Here is a 10,088-nt window from a genome sequence, read left to right as displayed (position 1 = left end):
TCCTACTCCTACAATATGTTTATGTTATGACCATCAGCTCTAAAGAGCTCAGCTTTGTCTCTTAGAAATCATGTTTATTCCACCAGTTTGGTATGGTGGATAGTCCTAATTACTACGATACCCATGAGCCTCAGCTGCTGTTGCCATGGAGAAGCCAGTCAAAGGCATGGATCAGAGCTGTTGCGAAATAAAAATGCTTCATCACGGGGAAATGAGACCAAACAGCACATCTAGTTGCCATATTTGTTCTAAATTGACCCAGAATCTGAAACTGAACCAATTTAAAGTGCTAAATGTTTAATTAGCTTTCTACAAAGTGTAATCTTTTGTTTCTGCTCACTGTTGGAGGTGCACACGACCAAATTCTCAGGTCAGTTGATATCTCTATTTTTATTTTGATTTACACAGGCTTGAACATTTCATCAGCAAACTAGATATTTTTTAAGGCAGCTACTCATCTACTGTACTGATGATTCACCCTGGAGAGTTTCATGCCCATCCAAATCATGAAATGCTCCAACATAGACAGTGTAATGTAGAAATTGAACTTTGCAAGTCTCTAAACTTAAAGCTGCACTAATCGAAATTTTGATAGAACTGGTGCCACAAATGACTGTGTTGTAAAATGAGTAGCTTGTTGTGAAAAACCCACAGCAAATTATTATCTAAGTCTGCAGTTCCCTCAGCAACACTGTAGTGTCTTTTAGCCTGTTGTTTTGGTTTCGCGGGTCGCAGCTTTACTGTTTTGGTCCAGTCTCACTGCTATCATCTCCAGTTAACCAGCTGCAGCAAGCTAGACAGACAAAGTTAGCAACTGGTCTTCTTTACGCCAGTTCTATTTCTCAGTTGGTGAGGACCAAAACAGAGTTATAAGGAGAGGGAATACTTTACTCACATTAGCCAGTGGCAAGAAAAACATATATCAACTGATTAGTAAAATGACTAGATTATATATATAAATATATAAATATATATATAAATATATATGAAAAACACACACACATACACATATACATATATAATAGAAAATGTAAAGCCAACCAAGGAAAAGTAAAGCATGAGAGACTTTTTGATTGCCCAAAGCTGTGCCCGCAGTTCAGACAGACCTGCTCGATCATTACTTAGAAATCATTCTTCTCTCTATTTGCACCATTTTGAACATTGATTTTATTTGGACCACAATTGTGTTCTCGCTCCAGAAAGGGTGCACGATCATTCACAGTGTATTCAGTTCTCCATCAGTTAACACAAAAGCAACACTGATTCTTCTGGGGGTCAACAGGCGACATTCACAACTTTAGAAATGGACAGAAATGTCAAAGGATGAAGCTGTGTGCAGAGCAGGTTTATGAGCTGCACTGCTCTGGCTCTCTGCTATTGTCCTGGATGAAGAGTTTTGTCTGAAGGTTTGGATACATGTGTTGTTGACTGTCTCGCCCCTCGGCCAAAACTAGAGGGCCTCCTCTCCCCCCTGCACAGGGCCCCTCAACCTCTCTTTCTCTCTTTCTCTCTTTCTCTTATTCTCAGCCATTCACTCTATCCTCCCTGTCGATCCTCTGCTTTCTCTCCCTCTCTCCTCGCTTTCCTTCTCTTTCCCTGTTCTCACACACACACACACACACACACACACACACACACACACACACACACACACACATTCTATCCTTTTGCCTGTGCTCACTGCCCGTATCTTTCTCCTTTCTCTCTCTTAACCCCCCCTTCCTCTCGTTCCCTCCCCTCCCCCTTCGCCTTCCACCCGCTACCCCCCCCACCAACCCCCAATCCTTCTGAAACAGAGTGTGTGGTTTGCCACGCACATGCACACACACACACACAAACTGGTGCTTTACCTCCCCTAGGAGTTGTTCTTAACTCGCTGACTGAGGCACGCTCTGTATGTGTATGCGTGTGTGTGCATGTGTGTGCGTGCACATGCGTGTTAATGCGGACCGTGCATGGGGGGTGGGGGTTAGCATGTTTTTGTGTGTCTGCGCTGCTGACTCCACACATGATCCCCATTAGAGGCTGGCGGGAGTAGACACACACACACACACACACATTCATGCACACTGCACATGCACTTTCATCCACACCCACACACATATACATACACAAACACACTCATGCACATGTACATGCAGGTATACATGTTTCCACTGCACACACATGCACAGTGGGGTTCTGTGGGGCCTGATCCCAGCTCACCCCTGAGGCTTTTCCACCGACAAGGGGCCAATGTTAGAACCAGTTTCTTAACTAAATTTTGAGCGTTTTCTTTGCCAAAAAAAAAAAAAAAAAAAAGGTTCTCAGACATTAACACTGACCACGTTCCAGCCACTTAAACCTACTTTTTGAAAGCCACGGCAACCCTGAGGATCAGGGGTGGGGTGATGTCATCACCATGTAAAACCTAACATCATTCCAAAGCAACCACAAGTGTCCTAAGAAACCAGATGCGTTGTGAGCAAGGAGGCGAGGCTCCGTTTGGTGAAGATGACAGAATTACGAGTTAAAGCGCCGTCCATCAGTCAGCTGAAGAGGCCAGTGCTTTACTGGCAACATAATTCATAAGAAATCACAAAGTTTACAAAGACAAGCTGAGAGTGCAAAGCCACAATGTGGACAAGAGAGGGACAAATCCAGGTTCTCTTGAATAATGGAATAAATCATTCACAGGAGACCATGAAAAAGTCAACAAGCAGCCTCAAAAATAACAGTGGAGTGACTTTTATTTGCTCAGTTCTGTGGTCCCACATCTGATGAAGTGACTGAGGGACTGAATGTAGTGACTGCAACATCTGAGGCAATGATTACTGGAACATGTTCTTTACGTTATCATATAATGACTGTGTAATGTGGGCTCAATCTTCCATCCAGAGAAATCATATGGGTCTAGCAAATCTTGCCCTTGGTTGCACGTGAATGGTTGACGTGTGACAGTAACTGAAAGAGTAATGAATGGTCATGGTTGGGGTGAGGGTTGAGGTGAGGGTCAGGTTTAGGGTCTGTCCAATCAGGATTTTTTGGGGTGTAGTGATGTGACAACTATGCAGGGGGAAAAAATGATGCCTTATCAGACTGTAAGTGGGGGGAAATGGCTTTAATGATTGCTGCAATTGTTCTGAACATGGGCAACACTCTGCAATTATTGTAATTCTATACTTGCTCCGGAGAGATTTAGCTTTCTCAGTCCATCAGCAACAACCAGAGTCCACCACATAACTTCTTATTCCAGTCTGAAGAGGAAACAGACCCAACTTAACTTGTTAAGTATTTTACTTGTTGTTACTGACGGTGCTTTCTTTCTGTACAATCGGCTGCAGCTAACGACTAACTGGCAACAACAACACCTCAACGCCTGCTATAAGATAATATCAATTTCTGATCACATGTACATTGAATTGCACAGGTGGATATTAGGAGACTTGTGGCAAGCTGCATAATAGAGAGATGCTGCCTATGTTGTAGAATCACTGTCCAAGTAATTTTCTCTTCTGACATTCTGACCGTTTTCATAATAACGGAACAGTAACTTCTGCTACAAGATAGCTCTTCCTTAGTGATTTCCTTATTGAGTAAAATCATCTCATTACGATTTAAATGCTCAAGATTTACATGAAATGAAACCACATTTATGGCAAGCATTTCTCAGCCATTCAGTGGTTACATTCTGTAATTTCTCTCTATCTACTGGTTTTTTACCATTCCACAATTCCCACGCAGAACTCAAATTATTTTAACATGCACAGAACTCACAACTTTATTTGATGTCAGCCTCAGTCTTTACTGCCATGTCTCCTAACACTGTATAAGAGCTCTAATAAGTTCCTACAATGCCGCCAACATTACTGAGTGCTGCCTCTTCACAATAAAAGCTGCTGTTTCACAATAAAAGCATTTGATTGGTGAAACATGGAGAGCTTGCCTTGTGAAACAATAACAGGAGACACTACATATTTGTCACTGAGGTTTACACTGACTGTAAACATTACACCAGTTGCTCTTCTGTTGTATTTCTGACAAAGCAGCAGTTTAAAGAGTGTTTGGTGTAGTATAAAACCAAACTTGCTGTTGTCACCAGTATAGGTATCATCAAATCAACCAGGACTGAATTCGTAAGGATTTTGACTTTCAGGAGAATAATGAATAATTAGTAATTAATTAATAATGAGTCCTGAGTAACTAATTGCACATGACAGTGGTGATTTACTGTGAGCTGCTGTTATACCTAAAACATCCTGTCCCGTATTTTGTGAAACCAGAGGCACTATGTGCCAGTTTGTATAAAGGTTCCACTTTTGGGGTTGGGTGGGGTGACACTGGTGCTGGACCAGTGTCACCCCACCCAACCTGATGGCTGACTTGGTTAGAAAGTCATATTTTTATTCTGTATACTATATAGAATATACTGTTTTGTTTTGGTTCCATGAAAATCGCAGACAAGCAAAGATATAACTCAACCAGCTCACTAGAAAATAAGCTCAACAACAATTTAACAGAACATACTGTTGGATCTACAGGGTTGAAATCTCATCCTACAAGTTACAATGTCAAATGAATTCACCATGGAGGTATAGAGAGCAGCTTTAGGCTCTTTTTAAGCTACAAAGAAACATACTAACAAAATAAATTCAGCAGACAAATTCAGCAGTAAAATAAAGTGCACTGTCTTGGCAGGTAAGTAGAGCATATCGCTCACTGTATGCCAAAGACATTGTTATCTTCAAGGCTGGGAGCACTGCTGTTTGACTGTCATTACTTCCTTAAACATTAATTTTATAGCATCTCTGCATCATTGGGTTGTATACAGTGGACAGTAACAGGGAGGGATGGAGGGAGGGACAGAAACAGAGCAGATAATATGATTTCAGAATCCAGATCCACACCCAAAGCACTACAGCTTCATTTATACGTTGTTACTGCCATTAATTTTGAAAGCCCAGTGATGCTCACTTAATAAAACAATAGCTATTCCTCTGTCCTGACATGTGTGGAAGTGAAAAAAAGCTGGATCATTTAATTTGTTTCATTGGTTCCAAGCCTCATAAATCCTAAGAAGATTATAGAGGTTATGAAGATCATGTGGGGTCATAAAAAAAGGAAAACAACCACCAAATTCACAACAATATATTGCTTAACACAAACATTAAAGAAAATATGTCTCATAATGTGATATATCATATTAAGAAAAGTGACACTTAAACCTCAAAATGATAATAAATTAGTTTTTTTATAACATATATTTGAGATATTAAGTAATGAACTCCATGTATGCATCTTTTGGCAAGAGAATGATAAAAAATAATTAGTAAAACATATTTATGCAAGACATGAATGACAGTAGTGAATATAACGTTTGGTAACAAAAGATTTTTGCAGTGTGAGACGTCAGAATCTGAACTGCAAAGGATCAGAATCAGAGCAGCAACAACTGGAGCACAGAAATATTGACCTGGTTAATTGGTGCTGACACATTGCAAGAAGTATGGGAGTGTCACACTGGGTCCCGGGGAAACCATAACAGGAGCTCACATATTATAGCGTAGATAAGACAGGCTGCATGACGGCAGACTAAACATAAACACTGTGCAGGTATACATTCAGGGCTGAGGAATCTTTCCACTGCGGCAGCACGGCAAAGTTGGTAACAGCTGATGTTCAAAGTCAAGCTGGGCTGATACTCAGCAGAAGATTCAACACAGATGGAAAATAACTACAGCCACACTGATTTGAAGTCTGAATAGCCGATACCTGCCTCACTACTAATATGTACAGCACACATATTTCCATATACTGTACACTGTTACCCATATACGCAACAGTAGCAGCAAAAACAAAGGCAGCATGAGAGATAATCAGTCTTAAGTCCTCATCTAAACTACACCCAGTCTGTCTAATGCTTGCTGGCCCTGGGGATTGTGCTGGAGTTTTAATCCACTTAAAAGCAGAGGACCTCTGCTGCTGTTTCCAAGGGGCTTGACCCATGTTGCATGTGCACACACACACACACACACACACACACACACACACGCTCAAAAACAATCAGCAGTACACGTAAGCAGCACGATGCACAAATTCAGTCACTCCTCTTAAACACACAGTTTTTTTTTATTCACGCATACAGTATTAAGAAGGACACACAAATGGATGCATGCATTCCACACATTAAGGTATGCACAAATTTAAAAGGCATTCTGGCAGTCTGAGGTGTATTGATCATGAAATTTATAATAACTATGTTGAGTAGCCAAGGCCAGTAGGTTCGCTCTATAACAGGGCCAGAATGAAATCTCTAATTTAAACCTCTATAGAAGGCTGATGGACTGCCAAGGCACAACCTAACGTTGACTGGATTTATTGAAGAGGGGTCAACAGTCACTCCACTATTGTTCAAATCCACTTTCTGCTGTGCGTCTGTTACAGTACATGCATCCCTGTGCGGACCAGTTTGAGCTGCAGACCTTACGAAGGGAGGACATTTGGAGAAAGTGAGGACATTTTGGCTGGTCCTCACTTTCTGACACACCTTCAAATGGTTATTTGAGGGTCAAAACTTGGTTTTAGGGTTCAGGTTAGAATTGGGTTTAGGTTAGAGTTAGGGTAAGGGTTGGGGCTAGTTGGTTAAGATTAGGGTAAGGGGATTTGCATCCTCACAAAGATAGAAGTACAAGTGTGTGTGTGTGTGTGTGTGTGTGTGTGTGTGTGTGTCTTTGTGTGAGAGATATCTAAGTTCTCAACCTTTAATATCACAAGAATTTTAAAAGGAATTTGGTCTACATATTCACTGCGCTGCACTAATACAACTGCAAAATATAAACAACACACAAACATTATTCATATTAATGTGCTGAAAATCAGCTGTGATAAACAAAAATGTTTTTGTTTAGCATTTAAAAAATATTTTTGCTCATGTTTAAATGGTTTATTTTGTGCAGCGGACACATTGTCATACTTTTTCTCTTCTTGCACCAACGTTTGTCGTTATCTAATTTGAAATGTACTAATTCCTTATTCTTGCGGAGGGAGGGTGAACCACTGACTTGAACAGCTGCTTCATGACCCAAAAAACTGTCAGTCTTTCCCTGGAATAAATTGTGGAATATACCATCTTTGGGTACAGGGGGGAGCTGGAAACGTGCATTTTAAGGAAAGCGGGTGTCACTGGCAAGTGTGTACATTTACTGGTATCACAAATTGCGCGACAACATTATAAACACGAATTCCTAAAATGCGGCTTGTTGAAAGGGTCCGAAAAGGTAAAAATAAGGAACAGTTTAAAGTTCTCCTCCCCTGTGTTTCAGCGCCGTGTTTCTAGAGGACCCATAGTAGAATCAATTCAGCGAGAGGGGAGCTTGAAACCGTCCACTCATGCTTTCCTCCGAGTCTGAGAGAAACACAGTTGAAGTGAACACACAGACCAGTCGGCCGCACTACATGCTCACAACAGGCAGGCTCCCATCACTAACGAAAAACAACAGCAGTCTCTCTACATATAATTACAATAATACACTACTAAACACTATGCAAAGATCTCAGAAAAGCTATATGTCACCGTGGGAATGGTAGAGAAATTTCAGAGATAGTAGATAATCTTTAAAAGTATAAGGTCACTGCATGAACTCATTACAGAGTGGCACATGCTCAATGTAAACCCCTCAAGGAATATTATTCCTGTTAAAAATCTAATTTTAAAATCAGTTAACGCGTTTGCTTTGTCCACGAACATTAATGTGAAATTCTAAATTATATATAATATATGAATTATACCAGGTTTTGGGAGGAGTTATACAATTTTATGCTATTATACTATTTCACCTCTTGCAGATGTAATGAATGCACATGTCACTTCAACCTTCACCGAGCGGAGCAACTCTTACGCGATGCTCAGGATCAGGGCAGTGAGCTACAGTAGTTCCGCGCGCGTGTGGGTGCATAGGAGCGCGTGCGCGTATGCCTGCGTGCGTGGATTTGCGTCCGCGAGGGCCTTAAAGGTCTCACATTTTAAGAAAACGTCTATTTTCTTTAGTTCATTATGTAATCATATATAACAAAACGGATAGATAAATAAATAAATAAATAAATAAATAAATAAATAGGCAAGGATCTAAGGCAGCACAGCCAATGACAGTCACAGAACTATTTGTCCTGTGGCTTCAAACTGTGTGTACAACTGCTTATAAAACTTATGCAGAGATATATTGGCTCAGTACATATGCACATATGCTCAGCTTCCCACTCATTTTGCTCACCAGCATTTATAACAGCTTCACCAGTCTGTCCTCTGTTGCTGTTCACTGAGCAGCTCCACTGCATCAGCTGGACGTGCCTTGCTCAAGGGTATCTGTTGACAGAGAAAGCTCGGTTAGGCATGGACGCATTGTAGCTATTGGCTGACACTGTCATTCATATTGGTATCATTAGTTACAGCAGCTCTGAGGTCGAAAAGAAACCACTGAGTAAGGCGTTTAACCCACAACTGCTTCAACTGAGCTGTTCTCAACCAAAGTCCTGTGCAGCCTGGTAGTTCCCAGTAAAAGTGAGTAAAACTGCTGTGAATGAGTGAGAAAGATATTGAGTCCAACATTTCCTGGAAAAAATAAAGGTAAAAATAAATAAATAAATAAACGTGCAGGGTTTTATGTGTTGGTCACAGAGCAGAAAATCTGCAATATTTGGGGTCAGATTAGAGAAAACTGACCTTTTAACCACCATCACGCTGCAACACCTGCTGCAGGCATCTGGGTGACAGTGGCTTCATCATGACAGTGCACATGCTTCTTTGTGTCTATGCCAAATGATTAATATGGGCCCGGTATTTGCATGCATGTACAGTACTCACATGCCTTTGCGTGCGTGTAATCCTCATTTGAATGTGTTTGCGCGTGCCTCGCTGAGGGGTGTGTTTCCACGCCACCAGCCCACTCACCAATGTCACCTTCATGGGTGGCTCCATCGTAGGAGCATCCTTCAGAATGTAACAGATTAGCTTTGCAGGCAGGGATGTTGATGAGGTCATCACTTCCCAAGGTCACACCTACACACATCTAGCTGTAGGCCCACTAGCATTAAAGCCCCCCACCTCTTCAGATACTATGAAGGCTCAATTCTACCTCCTGCCTGCGTGCAGATCTAAATAAGGCCGAATAAGCCATATCCAACAGGATAAGCCTTATTGTAATACGCAGTGACTGTACAGGCTACTTCGGCCCCTTCAGGCTTCCTTCAACCTGTGAACAGACTTTAAAAAGACCAGGTAGTTCCCTGTTACAATACTGTATGTTAACTTACAGTATTTCGAAGCTCCTACAGACTTTTTAATACTCACACACACACATTTCAACATAGCTGCACGCGCTGTTATGCAATGGTTCATGATCAGATCATCTTAGATTCTGTCACTTCCCCATGTTCACACATTTGAATATGACCAGCTGGATATAAACTGTGTGCAAAACTTGAAGAAATAAAGTAAGCAAGCAAGAAGAACACATGCTGAGCTTCTACAGCACTCTCAGGTCACAGGCAGTTTTTGTCACTGTACAACACTTTGCACTAAAGTAATCATGAAGTCACTATTTATCAATCATTATTTTTAGTTTGTAGATCAGCCAAGAATTATGAAATGTTATTACAGCTCTTAAAGTGACAACAGTTGTTCTCATATCCTGCACCTTTTCTGCTCTGTCAGGGGAAGATCGTCTGCTCCAACTGTTCCTCTCTGGGTTGAGCGACTATTTAGCATTAGTGCAGCAAGTATGCAAAAGACGGACTGGTACAATATCTGCATCTGTATGTGTACTAATTTTCTCCCACTGATTCTCCATGGAAGGCGGATCTCCCTGTTGTACAGTGCTACATCTCTTTCTGTATTCCTCTCCTCTCATGAGACAATGAACACATTGAGGCAAATCTGTTTCCACAGCCTGTGAATAAGAGACAGCCAGCTTTGTTTTGCACGAGTGTGCACACACACACATATGCATGTTTGTGTGTGACAGATAAAGAACAAATTTGTTTGTGTATGGACACACACGTATTTGTGTATCCATGTGCAAATGTGAGTGAGATGCCTGCGTCATGCGTTCGCC

The sequence above is a fragment of the Toxotes jaculatrix genome, chromosome 17 (genome assembly GCF_017976425.1).
Source record: "Toxotes jaculatrix isolate fToxJac2 chromosome 17, fToxJac2.pri, whole genome shotgun sequence".
Lineage (NCBI taxonomy): Eukaryota > Metazoa > Chordata > Actinopteri > Toxotidae > Toxotes > Toxotes jaculatrix.
The sequence above is the reverse complement of the archived record's forward strand: the minus strand, read 5'-3'. Positions refer to the sequence as shown.